General features: G+C 36.3%; 1 protein-coding gene and 1 pseudogene across 14 annotated transcripts in view; one reads left to right on the top strand and one right to left on the bottom strand.

Annotated features, from left to right (window-relative positions):
- MBD5 (methyl-CpG binding domain protein 5) overlaps positions 1 to 18,398 on the bottom strand; it is a 512,364-nt gene that overhangs the window by 288,249 nt on the left and 205,717 nt on the right. For 13 of the 14 annotated variants that reach the window (XM_066346280.1, XM_066346282.1, XM_066346272.1 and 10 more), the window contains one exon: positions 3,750 to 3,897. The exons of the other annotated variant lie outside the window; for it this stretch is intronic. The gene's annotated coding sequence lies outside the window, so the exon portion shown is untranslated. The remainder of the gene's footprint in view (positions 1 to 3,749; positions 3,898 to 18,398) is intronic. 14 annotated transcript variants of the gene reach the window in all.
- Positions 805 to 947, top strand: LOC136379280 (small nucleolar RNA SNORA48; annotated as a pseudogene).

Below are 18,398 nucleotides of genomic sequence, written 5' to 3'. Positions count from 1 at the left end.
AAAGACAATATTATTGGTTAAATTGTGCCCCTTCTCCCAAAAGATACATTCAAATCCTAACCCTGGACACCTATGAATGTGACCTTATTTGTAAAAGATGTAATTAAATTAAGAAGAAGTCATGCTGAATTAGGGCGGACCCTAATCCAGTATGACCCTATCTTTGTTTTTATTTGTTTTTAATTCTTTTATTTTATATTTATAAAATTTTTATTTATTGGTTTCAGTGAGAGAGGAAGTGGGGAGGGAGAGAGAGAGATAGAGCTGTTCTTGCATGTGCCCTGACCAAAGATTGAACCAGAAACCTTTGTGCTTTGGGACCATACTCTAACCAACAAAGCTATCTGGCCAGGGCTAACTTTGTTCTTGTAAGAAGAGATGAGACATACACATAGACACTGAAAGAGAAAAAATGAGTCATGAGGGAGGCAGAGATTGAAGTGATGAGTGTATAAGACAAGGAAAGCCACGGACCAGAAGCTAGGAGAAAGGCATGGAACAGATTCTCCCTGGAACCTTCACAAGAGCATGGTGCTGAGGACAACTTGATTTTTTACTTCCACAGTCGTCTCCTGCCACATGACGGTTCACTTTTGTGGTCTCACAGTATTGTGGATTTTTAAATTGTATTACATCTAATTTGGTATCGTGGATTTTTTTTGCTCTATTGCAGGATTTTGCAGCATATTAGTATTTTAATATATTTATTATTTTAATTATTTTTGTGGTAAAACAAGCATTTTCTAGCCTAAAAATTGAAAACAATATAAAAACATAAAAAAATACTAATTAAAACATTAAAAGAGCCCCTGGCAATGGGCAAGGAGGCACCTGATTAGGGGTGCTGTTCTTGTATCAGTCAGGGGCAAAGCAGGGTTCAGCCCTAGTTCATCCTAGCTTGATGCCTGTATTGGTGGCCAGAGCTGTTTCATGCCTAGGGCACATAAAACAAAACAAAACAAAAAAACCCCAAAACATTAAAAGAATATTAAATCAAAATAAAATATGTACAAAGTATTTAAGAGCATAGGAAGTGTTTATAAGAGTGTGGGGAGGGTTTATAAAGCCTTAAAATATATATAAATAACAAAATAAATATAAGGCCACTACTTTGCAGATTTTCGCCTACCGCGAGGGGTTCTGGAACCTAGCCCACATGATAGACGAGAGATCACTGTATCCATAAAATATATTTAATACTAAGAAGAAAATTCTTCAACTCTCTCTGCTTTGCACATGGAATATTTCTCCAAACAATAGTGGTTGATAAAAAGTTAAAATTTTAGAACAGGCAGTAAGTCTGTGGATACCCACGGAAAATTTCTTGTAAATTTTGGAATGCATATTGTTTTCATGAAGATCAAAGGTTAATAACCAATTTTTAAAAAATGTTTTTAAACCATGATTTCTGCATAAATGGCATTTTCACATGTTTAAACATAAACTTTGAACTGCTTGTTGGGAAACTTCAATGAGAACAAAATTAAGTAGTAGTACAACAGACATAATAATGTAAAAGAAATTTGGCATGAGTATAATGGACACATTCATTAATTATTTTGCAAGAGCTAAGCTTACTATGAGGAAACCTACTTCAATCATTTTGCAAAAAGCAGAATAACTACATTACACATTTATTGAATTATGTGCTAGGTGAATGCTAAATATCTAAGCTTTGTACTTATATTATCATCTATACCACTTAATCCTCACAATTACATTACTATTAGCATCCAAATATGAAAGATGTACAAATTGGGTGTCAAAGACAATCAATAATTTAACCAAGGTCACACAGCTGGTGGATATGGCACAGGGTTAACCACTCTGAATTTGTCATACCTATCAGTCACACATGCTATGTTCTAATTGCCTTTCTAACTACTAAACATTTTTACCATGTTAGTTTGCAAATAAACCTTAAAATATGGGAAATAAGTGAAAAATTCAACAGTTTTGATTAGAACTATAAATATCTGTGGCAAATTAATGACACAGTCATAAATAGAATGCAATTCAAAGAGAACAAAGGGCTAGTTCTTAATGTGAAAGAAATATAAATTAGAGCTATCTGACACAAGATTGTTGCTGTGATTAAAGATCAAAATAAGATGTAGATGAGTTTAAAAAGGGAACGTTAGAGAAAGAAACGGAACAAGAAGTTGCTTATGGAGTAGTGCTGTTTATGGAAACTATTTCCACCAATTTAGGAATTGTCAATATAAAGTATTTTTTTGAAATAGTTAAGTGAATTATATTAAACTAAGAAAATATTTAAATCATGATTACAGTAATTCTAAGAAAAGAAGTTTTAGAAACAGTCGCTTAATAAATATGTGCAAAGGAATATAAAAAAGAACTTGCTACTCCTGAGGGCTGTTTTACTAGATTGGTTTGCTTAAGAAAGCAGTAGAATCTATCTATCTATCTATCTATCTATCTATCTATCTATCTATCTATCTATCTATCTAGAAAATCCCTCCTTACATACTGTAGGTATACATTATCAGCAGTTCAGAAAGGTTAGGTGTGTGTCTGCTAGAGGCAGCCAGTGGATAACCACTTAATAGTTCTATAAAGCCCAGTGACTGCATAATGATGCTATTCTTATACTATGAGGCAAGGGCAACACAGCTGCTCTTTCTTTTCTTTGGTGATCAGGATTTGCTGTCCCAAAAGTTGCAGAATAATTTCAATGTAATTAGATGAAATTTTCCCTAACAGAAAAGCAAGAATTAATTTTGACTCTAGTTACTGAAAGAGACTCAGAAGCTCTACATTGGGCTTTTTAAACATTTATGGTCTCCTTTACTTAGAAAGCATTCCTCTTTGTTCAACTTAAAAAGTAGACTCTTTTGCTGGATGACCTTAGGCCCCTGAGTTGAATTAACATTAAATAAAAAATTCTGAGCAAATCTCTAGTTTCTCTGTTTGTATAAAATGCTTTGAAGAAATTCAATTTTAGTGCATTCTACTTAATTTTTTATGAGTTTACTTTATTTCATTTTATATTTATCTATTTAAGTCTTTATTTTCCATGAAGTTAGAGAAGGCAGATTCCTTATGTTTATATTTTTGTTCTTTAAAATAAATAGTCAATTTCTTTCCAGGAAGCATTCCCATTAAAAGGTAACGTAATTAATTTCATTTTGGAAGATGGCAATGTGGCCCACAATCCTTGGCTCACTGTTTTTTCAGAAAAAGTAAGAGCAGCTGTGAAAGTAAAAATTGAATGGGATCTTTTGATGTAGACTTTTCACAACATATAAGCTGTGAGGAATATAGAGAGATGACTCCCCAAGAGTTTGGAGCACGTTAGAATATTTAAAAATCAGTGGGAAAAATGCAAGAATGAAAAAAATTCATAACTGGTATGGATAATTTTAAAATAAATAGAAAATGATTCTAAGTTCCAAAACTATTTAGTATTTGTAGTTATATGATATGTGTGTCTGAGATAGATACAAAGAGCCGTTTCCAAACATGGGTACTTAATTTCTGTTATTTAAATTTTTATTTTGTATCTAGGGATGTGATATATTTCTATACTATGTAAGGGCAAAAGCAGCTTAATTCAGTATAATTCTTGACATGCAACAATACTCAGGAAAAAAAAAAGAAGGGAGAAATAGCTTAGTTATATAAATTACTATATTGAACACTTTTAGTATTTACATTAAAATATAATTCTACTCATTTCTACATACTTCATAATAAAAAATTCATAGCATCAATATTTCATTGCTTGCCTCCAAAAAATTGTTGACATCCTCTGTGGCCATCTGCCAAGGTGGTCATTCCTTTGTATTTGACGGAATTAGAGAAGGATCACAATCTATAAACTGATGAAGAAAAATATTCTGTGCTCTTGGCTTCTGGTATTTTATTTCCTTGGTCCTGTTAAAAAGGGATTAAGGGTGAATTTATCAATTTTGAACAGAGAGCCAGTTATTTCATTTTTCTTTAGTCTCATATTTAAGGACATTTTGAGATTTTATGAGATTTTATGAGTTCTCATTAAGAATCAAAGAATTTTAGTTTTACACACAGGACTTACTAAATTTATGATTGCAGGCAAGAAAGAACTATATCAATCAGATGATTCAATCCCCATTTTTCACACTATAAGAAACTGAAATCCAGAGAGGTTAAACAACTCAACCAATGTTTTAACCAATTAATGGCAGAGCCAGCATGAGAAACCAGTTCTTATTACTCCACGTGGAGGGTCCTTTCCTATAATTGTCTATCTGAGAGGGAAATTGGGAAAAACACTATCATGCCCAAGCTAATTTCTCAGCCCTAATACTTAAAGAAAAATCTAGAACAAGAAAAAACAAACTGAGAGTTTATTATTTAGATTACTAATTCAAAGCATGGCACTTGGTCAATGGATATCTAAGAGTTTATTTTATTAAAGCATGATCATTTTATTAAAAATAACCAGTTATCATTAAATTTCTGAATTTTATCCAGAGTCATAATCATTTATTTTTTCCAATTCTTACTACTGCAACATAGCAAAAGAGTGGTATTTATTATCTGCAGAGCAATAGATAGAAATTTTTAAAAAGAAAATTGAATTTTGGATACACCCTTGGTCAAAACCCTTCAAAGACATCCCATAACATTTAAAATGAAATCCAAAGGTCTTATCTTGCCTGAGATGACTGGCCCCCTGGTTCCCTCTGACAGCCTATCTGATCACTCTTCCCTTGCTTGTTCTTATACAGCTCGAGTGGCCTGTACATCAATGTGCTAAGTAAGCACACTTTTGGTTTAGGTCTTCGACCGTGGTCTTCCCTTACACAAGGACATTTTTTTTCCAGATAGCCACGTCTGTTCCAATGACTGACACATACTCTTTTCCACTGACAGTTCCATGCATGTTTCAGACTCTGCTCAAATGTCAGCTCCCAAGGAAGTCTTCCCTTACTAGTCTAGCTAAACAACTTCTCTTCCCTACAACACTCACCCCCTACTGGCCTTCATTCTCTATACCCATATCTGCTTCATTTCCATTCACAGTATTTATAATTTCTAGATGTTATACAGCTCAACACAATCCCCATGGCAGCCAGAGTGGTTCTGAATACAGTAATATTTGAATGCTTAAAGGTAATATGGTGAATGTTCTGTAATTAGGAAACATGCATCGCCTCCCCATTTGAGAGATCTGGGACAGCACCCTGAAATAAAATGTTAATATCTCTACAAAAAAATATAGATGCATTTTAAGTGATACTTTAAAAGATTAAACAGCCTCACAGTTTTACAACCAAGTAAGTTCAAAATTATAGTTGTAAAATCTTTTGCCACTACATGAATGGCAAAAACTTTAAGTTTCAGAATTTTTTGATTTTGGAATTAAAGATAAGTTATTGTGAATATATTACATATTAATTTATGTCTTTATTGTCCACTTCACTCACATAATGTATGCTCACAAGACCAGAGACCTTTTTGTTGTTGTTGTTATATGCCCAGTGTCAACAAAAAATAAGTATTCAATCAATATTAGTAAAAGGGATAAGGGAGTGCCTGACCTGTGGTGGCGCAGTGGATAAAGCGTCAACCTGGAAATGCTGAGGTTGCCGGTTCAAAACCCTGGGCTTGCCTGGTCAAGGCACATATGGAAGTTGATGCTTTCTGCTCCTCCCCCTTCTCTCTCTCTCTCTCTCTCCCATCTCTATAATGAATAAAATCTTTTAAAAAAAAGGGATAAGGGAAGGCTTCTGTAAGGATGTTTTGTTTTGTTTACATTGTAAGTAAATCCTATGCTATAATAAAGCAATTTTTCTCAATTGAAGGAATAGTTGAAATTTTTATTTTAATAACATCTTTCTATAAATATTTTTAAAATTTTTATTTATTGACTTTATGGAGAAAGAGGAAGGAAGAAAGAGAAAGAGAGAGGGAGAGAATGTTGATTTGTTGTTCCACTTATTTATGCATTCATTGGTTGATTCTTGTATGTGCCCTGACTGGGAATTGAACCCATAATCTTCCTGTATTGAGATTCCACTCCAACCAATGGAGCTACCTGACCAGGCTTAATAGCTTCTTAAAATTACTTCTTCTTTTAAGGTTCACTGAAAGAAAAAGGAAATGTGACCGACAGCATTTAGATAAAAATATAGTACATAATACCTGGAAAAATATAGGATATAATACCTGGGATGTGTGATAAGTGGGAAGAGTTCTCAACCAGAATTCTAGAAATCTTTTTATTTTTTCTTCTTTTCAAAGTGAGAGAATGGGAGATAGAGATACAGACTCCTGCATGTGCTCCGACCAAGACCCACCCCGCAACCCCCGTCTGGGGCTGATGCTCTGCCCATCTGAGATCATGCTCACAATGGAGCTATTTTCAGCACCTGAGGTGGAGGCTCAACGGAATGATCCTCAGCATCTGGGTCAGTGAGCTCAAACCAGTCAAGCCATGGCTGCAGGAAGGGAAGAGAGAGAGAGAAAGAAACCGAGAAGGAAGAGGGGGAGGGTAGAGAAGCAGATGGTGGCTTCTCCTGTGTGCCCTAGTGGGGAATCAAACCTGGGACATCCACATGCCGGGATGATGCTCTACCACTGAACCAACTGGCCAGGGTGAATGCTAGAGATCTTGATTTGCTTCCTTGCATTCCCTATTTTTAAGTTAACTACTTATTTACTTATAATTTAGCCATCCATCTAACTCCTTCTCTTTGATTTAGATAACCCACCATTCTTGGCTCCCTTTATTATCTGTAAATTGAGTTGGTAGAACTGATGATCTTTAGTAGATTTATGATTTACAACAGTTAAATAATTGAGGCAGTAACCAATCTATCCCAGAAGTTGGCTGGCCAATCCAAAAGACATATATTCTTGCTCATCTAATCTACAATTAAAAAAAAAAGATTAGTTTTTAATAAAATTTTAACATGTCTGTTTAGTTCCAATGAAGTGACACATTTGCCAAATATGTATTTTACTACTTAGCTTTTTGTGTAAGTTTCTGGATAAGAGTATGCCTAATAATATTTATTAAGCATTTACAATGTGCCAGGCACTATTCCATGCTTTTTACATATATTAAACTTATAGCTACTCTGTTAGATAGGTATTAATACTACCCCCTGTGGTAAACTGAGTCACTCCTCCCTATCCCCACCACACATCCATGGAAGGTGTTTTTATACCTCTCTGCTCTACAACTGTGGGCTTGCTTTGACAAAATGGAGTAACAGCAGGTATCACACAAGAAAAGCCTTGAGCCCTGGCTAGTTGGCTCAACAGTAGAGCATCTTCCCCGTGTGTGGAAGTCCCGGCTTCAATTCCTGGCCAGGGCACACAGGATAAGCACCCATATGCTTCTCCACCCTTCCATTTCTCCTTTCTCTCTATCTCTCTCTTCCCCTCCCACAGCCAAGGCTCCATTGGAGCGAGGTTGGTTTGGGCGCTGAGGATGGTTCCATGGCCTCTGCCTAAGGCGCTAGAGTGGCTCTGGTTGGAACAGAGCATCGCCCCAGATAGGCAGATCATTGCCCCCTAGTGGGCATGCTGGGTGAATCCTGGTCGGGTGCATGTGGGAGTCTGTCCTTGTGCCTCACTGTTTCTCACTTCAGAAAAATACACACACACAAAAAAAAAGCCTTGGCCTGACCAGGCGGTGGCGCAGTGGATAGAGTGTTGGACTGGGATGCGGAGGGCCCAGGTTCAAGACCCCGAGGTCGCCAGCTTGAGCGCGGGCTCATCTGGCTTGAGCAAAAAAAGCTCACCAGCTTGGACCCAAGGTCGCTGGCTCCAGCAAGGGGTTACTCAGTCTGCTGAAGGCCCGCGGTCAAGGCACATATGAGAAAGCAATCAATGTACAACTAAGGTGTCGCAATGAAAAACTAATGATTGATGCTTCTCATCTCTCTCCATTCCTGTCTGTCTATCCCTCTCTCTGACTCTCTCTCTGTCTATATAAAAAAAAAAAAAAAAGCCTTGAAATACACTTTAGCAGTTGGGTTTCTCCCTTGTTAGCCTGCCTTTTATTCTGAGAAAAAAGTCCGTGGGATAGCTGTAGATCCACGGAAGATGAGAGCCATCTGACAGATGTAGACCCATCCTAGATCAGACTTACTCCTGCTTGTCCAGACTGCTGATCAGGACTAAATGCTTATTGAGGTATGCCAAGATCTGTAGTTTGCACTGTAGCGAAAGCTGGCTGATAAACCCTCTTTTTACAGACAAAATGAAGGTCAGAGATGAACTTGTCGAAACTTTCACAGTAAGGCAAAGATATAAAGCCATGCATCACTGGCTCAACAGTCTATACCCTTAACCCCTATGCTATATCACCACTACATTATACTGGCTGTATTATATGATATAAAGACATTTATTAAGATGGCAGTAAAGAATCTGGTACATATTAAAATTCATAAATGTAAATGTAGTCTATCTAATTGTTAATGGAAAATATGTCTTACAGCTTCAAGCGAAACGTTTTATTAAGACATTAATGAATATAAATTTATTGTTTTCTGCAGTCAGATTAATAAGACTACCCATCACTTGAGGTAGCTTCCCAATTCATCCTAATACTAACCAGTGGCTCTCAGTGTTGATAGTTCTACATCATGACTCTACCTCTGACTCTGGCTGACCAGTTCAGGCCTGTGTGATCCAAGCTGGACAATCAAGTTTCTTATAATATTTTAATATTTGGCAATATGACCAGGAATCCCCATTAATGGGACCCCTATGAAGAAAGCTGAAATTCCCAGAGCTACCCCTTTTCCTTTCCTTCCCACCTGTCTATTCCATGAGATACTCCAGTGTTTTTCCAGATGAATAAGCTTGCCAAAATTTGTTTTTCTTGCTGCAAGCAAATGAAATTTAATCAAAATAGGCTTTAAAAAAGTGTTCTTTTTTGTTATAATTTTGAATTGTAGAGGAAGGATTTCTTAGAGACCAAATAGAGGTTACTTTTGTTTTTTATCCTATCAAAGTAGCTTTTACAAGTTAGCTATGGATTGTGTATCCTCTGATACTACTTAAAAATTCTCCCAAAATTTAAAAACTGGGGTTCGGAGGGATACTAAAAAGTTTGTGCATAGAACTATATATTAGTACAGATGAATAAAGTAGATTTCCTTTGTATTTTTACATATTTTATATATTTAAAAACATTTCATGTAGAATGAGCTTTATATATTCCCTTTGCAAATGTAAGACAGTGGTCTCCAACCTTTTTTGGGCCACGGACCAGTTTAATGTCAGAAAATATTATCACGGACCGGCCTGTACGGTGGGACAAATAAATGTATCATGTGACTGAGACAAGCGTCAAGAGCAGGGGTCCCCAAACTTTTTACACAGGAGGCCCGTTGGAGGGCCGGACTATAAAAAAAAGTATGAACAAATTCCTATGCACACTGCACATATCTTATTTTAAAGTAAAAAAACAAAACGGGAACAAATACAATATTTAAAATAAAGAACAAGTAAATTTAAATCAACAAACTGACCAGTATTTCAATGGGAACTATGGGCCTGCTTTTGGCTAATGAGATGGTCAATGTCTGGTTCCATATTTGTCACTGCTAGCCGTAACAAGTGATATGACATGCTTCCAAAGCCCTGATGCATGCATCCCGCGTCACCGGAAGTAGTACTGTACATGAGCGACACTGCGCTTTGCGGCACCACCACATACAGTACTCCAGGAACACAGGATGCATCTCTCACTGACCACCAATGAAAGAGGTGCCCCTTCCGGAAGTGCGGCGGGCCGGATAAATGGCCTCAGGGGGCTGCATGCAGCTTGTGGGCTGTAGTTTGGGGACCCCTGGTCAAGAGTGAGTCTTAGACGGATGTAACAGAGGGAATCTGGTCATTTTTAAAAAATAAAACCGTTCAGACTTAAATATAAATAAAACGGAAATAATGTAAGTTATTTATTCTTTCTCTGCGGATCGGTACCAAATGGCCCATGGACCGGTACCAGTCAGTGGCCCGGGAGGTTGGGGACCACTGATGTAAGACAAGTGAATATATGTGACTATTTGTGTCACTCATTCACTCAGAACTATTGATGAGACTCAAATATACTTCAGACAATTTTGGGAACTGAGAATAAAGCAGGGATATATATAGATAGTCACTGCCTGAATAGAGTAGTTATAAGAGAGAGTGAATTTGAAAATTTCTTAGTACTACTAGTAATGAGGTTGGTACACCTATATATATAGTGAAGAGATAAGAGTAGCTTACAAGTGTGAGAGTATGGAGGCAAAAATCCTGGAAACATTTATGTGTAATCCTGAACCTATACCTAATCTTTAAGAGAGATATATCAGAATATATAGGAAGCCCTAAAATCTTATATAAGAGTAAATAATAAAGTGCAATCATCACCACAAAGGCAATGTTTATATCTCACTTTTTACTTTACCAGTGATTTCATATCTATTGTTACAACATAGCAGGCCATGTTAAAATTTCTTTTAATTTACTTCTGTGAGCTATACTTATGAAGTGGGATAAAGAAACAATATTATAGGGGTCAAAAAGAAGTTGCTGGGATGGTTTGATAGAATTGGCTGTGGAGAAGTTTAAGAATGTATTAGATTTTTAAAACCAAAGGGGGTTGGCACACTTCAGCCAGCAGAACAAATACAGTCTGCCCCCCCCCCCCCCCCAGACAAGAATAGTATTTACATTTCTAAATGGTTTAAAAGCATAAACAATTTTGACAGCTGAAAATTATATGAAATTCACATTTCAGTATCCACACATACAGCTGAAACACAGCCATGCTCATTTGTCCAGTATTGCCTGTGACTACTTTCACTTCTCAACAGCAGAGTTGAATAGTTCCACAGAGACCTGCTAGCCGGTGAAGCCTAACGTATTTACTACCTTGGCTTTTATAGAAAACATTTGTTTTCCTTGATCTAGAACAGTGATTTTCAACCAGAGTGCCACATGAATTTTTAAAACATGCAATACCTGAATATTTAGTCAAGGGCAGTGACCTCTTTTCCCTTAGACTGTCAAAAAATTAATTAATTAATTAATAAAAAAAAGGCAATAGGCAACACAGTAGCAGTCCAGTGTGAATGAATCGAAATTATACCTATTTCTTTTTGTCAGATTAGCAAAAAATATTTTTTTGTTGTGCCTCAGAATTTAAGTAATTAATTCATGTGTGCCATGAGATAATAAAGGTTGAAAATTGTGTCGATTTAGAAGGCCATAGCATTTTCCAAGGAGTTCATAATCTTGAAGGCAATAATGACAGCTATCTAAACTTGTAATTAAATAAATTTAATAACTGTACAGTTATTTAAATATTTATTCCTCTTAAAATTGGATGATTTGAAAGCATCCAAGGTCTATGGGTGATTGACTACCTTAGGGGCCTAAAATACGTATATGCTTATGATATAACTCAGCCACTCAGTCAGCTGATCACTTAAGTTATCTCTTTGTATTTAAATTACCTCATGGTGTTTGTTATCATTATAGAGGTTTACATTTCTTACCTGTCAGTCCTACAGTGTGAAATTTACTATTATATAGATTGCTGGTTAAAGACTGCAAACACCGAGAAACTTTTGGTGGCAAATAATTAATGAGAAACATAAAAATCCTGTGAAGCCTATAAATTTGCCTTAAGATGACCATCATCAAATCTATTAGTTGCATTTATTTAATGAAAAGTAACCCTCTAGAAGTCTCAAATTCTTTAAAACTCAGTATTAAAAAGAACATGATTATCACATCCAAAATTTTCTTTTTTTTTATAGAATTTTTTATTAACAATTGATATTCATTATTTTTTTATTTATTTTATTTAATTTATTTATTTTTAGAGAGGAGAGAGAGACAGAGAGGGAGAGAGAGGAGAGAGAGACAGAGAGAGAGAAAGGGGGAGGAGCTGGAAGCATCAACTCCCATATGTGCCTTGACCAGGCAAGCCCAGGGTTTCGAACCGGGGACCTCAGCATTCCAGGTCGAGGCTTTATCCACTGCGCCACCACAGGTCAGGCTTTATTTTCTTTTTGTGACAGAGACAGAGAGAGGAATAGACAGACAGGAAAGGCGAGAGATGAGAAGCATCAATTCTTCGTTGCGGCACCTTAGGTGTTCATTGATTGCTTTTTCATTTGTGCCTGGAGGGGGGGGGGGCGCTACAGCAGACTAGTGATTCCCTTTCTCAAGCCAGTGACCTTGAGTTCAAGCTGGTGAGCCTTGCTCAAACCAGATGAGCCCGTGCTCAAGCCGGCCACCTCGGGCTTTCGAAACTGGGTCCTCTGTGTCCCAGTCTGACGCTCTTTTCACTGCGCCACCACCTGGTCAGGCCCAAGATTTTCTTGAGCAAAATTATCTATTTAGAAATCTAATTCTGCTGATTTCAAAAGCATAAAATACAAAAAAACTCCAAAACATGAGAACATAAAAGTAGTTTTGAATATACTTTTGATGCTATAACTTAGTTACTTTTCAGCATATATTTAAATTCTCTCTAGGCCTCAAAGTCAAATATTACTTAAAATATTGTTAAAATTTTATATTTACTGTTGTCAAAACCCCTCCCCAACCTTAATTTTAAGTTAAACAGCAGGTCACTTACTAAAAGTTTAAATGTCTTTATTATGCATAATACATTTTTATATTTAAAATAAATTTTATGATTCAATGTTCTTTCATTTTGTAATTTAACCGTTCTTTCAAGGAGATTTAAAAATAAATGTATTGCCCTGGCCTGTTGGCTCAGTGGTAGAGCGTCGGCCTGGCGTGCAGGAGTCCTGGGTTCGATTCCCGGCCAGGGCACACAGGAGAAGTGCCCATCTGCTTCTCCACCCCTCCCCCTCTCCTTCCTCTCTGTCTCTCTCTTCCCTTCCTGCAGCCGAGGCTCCATTGGAGCAGCATTTGCCCGGGCGCTGAGGATGGCTCTGTGGCCTCTGCCTCAGGCACTAGAATGGCTCTGGTTGTGGCAGAGCAACGCCCCAAGATGGGCAGAGCATCACGCCCTGGTGGGCATGCCGGGTGGATCCCGGTTGGGCACATGCGGGAGTCTGTCTGACTGCCTCCCCGTTTCCAGCTTCGGAAAAATACAAAAATAATAATAATAATAATAATAATAATAAATAAATAAACGTATTGCCTGATCTGTGGTGGTGCAGTGGATAAAGCGCCTACCTGGAATGATAAGGTTTCTGGTTTGAACCCTGGGCTTGCCTGGTTAAGGCACATATGGGAGTTGATGCTTCCTGCTCCTCCCCACCTCACCTCCCCCCACCCTGTCTCTCTCTAGCCTCTCTAAAATGAATAAATAAATAAATAAAATAAAAATATATATATGTATCATTCTATTTATTCTGTCATAATGTTGCTCTAAAACAAGCTACTCTGTCATTTAGAAGCCCAAGTCTACCCTTAACCAGAAAAAAAAAATTAAGATTGTCTTTTACTAGAGCTTCTATTTTGACTTTTTCATTTATCCCTGAATGATGAGTTTCATTGCTTATGCCCATATTTTTCATCTTCTCTTGAATCATTTTGTTTTGACTTTTCTCAGAATTCTGAGAAAATTTCTAATTTTTTTTCTCTACATCAAGCTGGGCATCAATTCTGATTTTACTGGAACAAGTTGAGAATGTTAATTTACTTTTCTAATTTTAGTTTTCTCCAGTCATTTTTAACATTTACCTCATCTTTACATGCACTGTTTTTGTTTTTACCTCTTCTCTCCTTAGAAACATCTAAGCTTCTGGTCCAGATAGCCATATATTCCTGTGATCATCGTTTTTTAAATATTTATGCTTTTGCAAAGTTATTTCTCTGAATGTTCAATATAAGGGTCTACTTGTCCTTAATTTGCAATTTTCTTTCATAAACTGTTGATTCAATTTTTAACAAGTTTCCCAACATATTTGTAACTCAAAAACAATGACACTCCTTTGAGAGATTTTTTTTTTGTATTTTTCTGAAGTGAGAAGCGGGGAGACAGAGACAGACACCCATATACACTGGACCAGAATCCACTCGGCACACCCACTAGAGGGTGATGCTCTGCCCATCTGGGGGGTGTTGCTCTGTTGCAACCAGAGCCATTCTAGCGACTGAGGCAGAGGCCACAGAGGCATCCTCAGTGCCTGGGCCAACTTGCTCCAATGGAGGCTTGGCTGCGAGAGTGGAAGAGAGAGAAGGGCGAGGGGGAAGGGTGGAGAAGCAGATGAGCACTTCTCCTGTGTGCCCTGACTGGGAATTGAACATGGAACATTCATATGCCAGGACAATCAATGCTTTACCACTGAGCCAACCAGCCAGGGCTTTTTTGAGAGTTTTAAGGTTTACCGATTTAAAAAGATGTTCTGAAATATTATGCCAAATAGAAAAATAAATAAGTGATAGTAGTTTCTCATTCATTATTTCTTCAGCAAACAGATGAGTACAAACTTGTTGCCAGTCACTGTAGAAAAAACTAAGAGAGAAATGACAGTTCTTACTTTCAAGGAACTTACAGACCATGGGCTGGAAAAAGACAAGTATTCAGATTGTTACAATACATTTTGATAAGCTCTTCAATAGATGTAAATTGAGTGGCTCATAGATGTAAAGAAGCTGCTTTATTATTATGCAGAACAAAGATAAATTCAGTTACTGATGGTAAGAACAGAAAAGGAAGAATAAATGAGAGATATTAATAATAGAATCCACTGGGGATATTGACCAATTTGATGAGGGAAGACAAATATTTTAAATTACTGTCAACAAGGATGCCCTCTATTCAGAGATATAAGGAAAAGGTAGGCAGGGTTTAGAGATGTGTACCATAATTGGTTTTTTTTAGTCATTTTTATTTATTAAATTAATTCATAATCATAGTAAAATTTAGAGAGCACAGAAGAGTAAAAAATGAGAAATGAAAGTCTTATCTCTTCTCTCCACAGATACACACCATCAATAATTTCTTGCATGTCTGATTCCAGAAACTTTCTACACCTGTTTTAGAAACTCTTGGAGACAAAGATATTTAGAAATTTGGAATTTTTCAGATTTAAAAAAGTAACCTGCTGCATTTACTGCATTTTATCTAATACCAGTCAGTGGTGTCTGGGCAGCAACTCATAATCAAATACACTAATTTTTCTGTAATGAACAGTCACACTTTAACAAAGACTATAAATAATTTTATATATTCATAAATAGCTTTTCCCCCCTCAGAAAATAAGTCTTTTTTCCTTAGCTTTATTGAGATATAATTGACATACAACATTGGTAAATTTAAGGTATATAATGTGATGATTTGATACATGTTTATATTGCAAAATGATTATTACAGTAAGGCTAACACATCTGATACCTCACCTAATTAAAATCTGTGTGTTGTGAAAATATGTAGTATTTTTTTTTCTCTGTATCTCTTTCTCTTTCTTTCTTTTTTTAAGTGAGAGGAGGGGAGATAGATTCCTGCATGGGGCCCAACCAGTATCTACCCAGCAACTCCATCTGGGACCAATGCTAGAATAAACCGAGCTATCCTCAGTGCCCAGGGCAGACACTTGAACCAATAGAATCACTGGCTGTGGGAGGGGAAGAGAGAGAGAAGAGGGAGAGGGAAGGGGAGAGAAGCAGATGGTCACTTAGTATGTGTGCTCTGACCCGGGATCAAACCTAGGACGTCCAAATGTTGGGCTGACACTCTATCCATTGAGCAAACCAGCCATGGACAAAAATATATAGTATTGTTAACTGTAAGCAGCATGCTGAATATTAGATCCCAGGAACTTGTTCTCTTTATAACTAGAAGTTTATGCCCTTTGACCAAAATCTGTCCTTTCCCCCACTTCTCAGCTTCTGGCAACTACCATTCTATTGTTTTCTGTGAGTCTGCCTTTTTCGTTTTAAAAGATTCCACACGTTGTCTGACCAGTGGTGGTGCAGTGGATAGATCGTCGACCTGGAACACTGAGGTCGCTGGTTTGAAACCCTGGGCTTACCTGGTCAAGGCACATATGGGAGTTGATCCTTCCTGCTCCCCCTCCCCCATCTCTCCTCTCTGAAATTAATAAATAAATAAATAATAAAGATTCCACACACAAATGAGTTGATGCATTATGTGTCTTTCTCTGTCTGACTTATTTCACTAAACTTAATGCCTTCAAGGTCCATCCATGTTGTCTCAAAAGATGTAATTCCTATTTTTTTAAATGGCCGAATAATATTTATTATATGTGTATATATGTATATCACATTTTCTTTCTTCAGTCATCTACTGTGAGTGCGTAGGTTGTTTCCATATTATGGCTATAGTGAATAATGTTGCAATGAGCATGGGGGTGCAGGTATCTCTTTGAGATAATGATTTTATTTCCTTTGGAAATATACACAAAAGTGGGATATATATGCAGATGTGGGACCATATGGTAGGCCTATTTTTAATTTATTGAGGAACTACTATACTGTTTTCCAGTGACTGTATCAATTTGCATTCCCACTGACAGAGCAAAGCATTCCCTTTTCTCCACATACTCACCAGCATGTATCTATTTTCTTTTTAACAATAATCAGTCTTCCAGGTATGCGTTGATATCTCATGGTTTTGAATTGTATTTCCCTGATGAATAATGATACTGGGCACCTTTTCCTGTTATTGGTTGGCCATTTGTATATGTCTTTTTTGGAAAAATGTCTATTCAGGTTCTCTGGCCATTTAAAATCAATTATTTTTGGCTATTGAGTTGAGTTCTTTATATATTTTGGATGTCAACCCCTTGTCTGATGTAGTCATAAATGATTTTTAAATTCAGGATGAAATTAAGTGAGCCTTTAATGTCTTCACATCAATTTGGTTTTGCTGCAAAATGTATTGAAAGAAAATGAAAGTTTTGAATTGCAGTCTTTTACCTTTTAGAATTGCTATTACAGACCTGTACAATCTCTACCCAGGAAGCATAATATATTACATACTTACATTGATAACTTGTATCCTTATTCATTCATAAGCTTCATTATAAATGAAAAACAATCTAGTTTTCAGTCATAGTGTTTAGTGATTTAAATCTTCAGAGAACACTACATACTTACTTGCACTAATACAGATAGTAACTTACTGCCAATTAGTAAAAAGTCTCATCATTGAGTTGTTTCTGGATAAGTATATATTTCTTAGATGCAGCTCTTTGAGAATTCTGAGAATGGGTCAAGTGAAGATGCTCTATCAGCTGGCATATGGTGTGTTCATTCAATGTCTCCAACATCAAGCCTGGCATTGTTTGCTAATGTTTCCAACATTCCCTCTTTGCTTCTGATTATGGGTTATTATTTGTATCTTTTATATATTTGATTTATCCTTTGATAGTTCTCTTTTGTCATTTGCAACTTTCTTTTTTATGTTCTTACCAGCTGTGTTCACTAGATGTTCAATCTGGCAGATAATCCATCTAACTCTTCTGCTATTTCTTAAGCATTCATCTCATGATCTCATAAAGTTCTTCTACTGTATGTGCTCAGAAACACATACAATTCATATAAACAATTTTATCTATACTGTATTAAGGTAAAAATAAGTTCCATGTTTATTTTTTTAAAACTGCAAAATCTAAGCTAAATTTTAAAAACATTAAATAAGTGAGCATTCTGAAATGCAGGCTGTCTTTAAAATGCCAACTACCTGCCTCAATTTTATGATTGAGATCTATCTTATATTTGCCACCTGCTGTATAGGACAAATAACAGGCATGGTTTACTTAGCATCAATTGATACACATTCAGAATCTATTATCTAGAATGATCATATAAAAACCACATCCAGATATAACTTCAGAAAATATACCTAAGTTTTATATAAATATAAATAAACATGTGTATATCCCTTTTAAAAAATCATTCAAATGGAAAAATTGATGAGACCTACCTCTCTTTCTTGATGAGACCTACCCTGCTAATAATATTGCAGCACCTCCTTCTAATCCCAGTGACACTGCCTATCCAACTTACCCTGTTTTATGCGTTTTTCCTTAAAATTTTTTTATCTTCTGACATACTACATTAAGTACTTAGTATGATTAATTTGTCTGTATCTTACCATACAATGTAAGTGCCATAACGGTTAGGATTTTTGTCACTGATCCTAAGCACTTAAAACAGTGTCTACTAGGCTCTCAATGAATATACCATTGAGAAAAAAAAATGGATAAAAAACTTTATTCATTTAATTTAAAAATTTATACATTTGTATTTAAATAAATTTTAAGCTTTGAATATTTTATAGTAAAATTTCCCTCTCACTGTTGTCCTCAATCTTTCCAGTTATTTCCTTGCATATATGTGTAGTGATTTTTCACAAGTAAGCATATATAAATGAATGTTTTTCCTCACTATACTTGAACCACAAAAACAGCATCCTACATTTACAA

The sequence above is a fragment of the Saccopteryx leptura genome, chromosome 7, assembly GCF_036850995.1.
Source record: "Saccopteryx leptura isolate mSacLep1 chromosome 7, mSacLep1_pri_phased_curated, whole genome shotgun sequence".
Classification (NCBI taxonomy): Eukaryota; Metazoa; Chordata; class Mammalia; order Chiroptera; family Emballonuridae; genus Saccopteryx; species Saccopteryx leptura.
The sequence above is the reverse complement of the archived record's forward strand: the minus strand, read 5'-3'. Positions and strand labels throughout refer to the sequence as shown.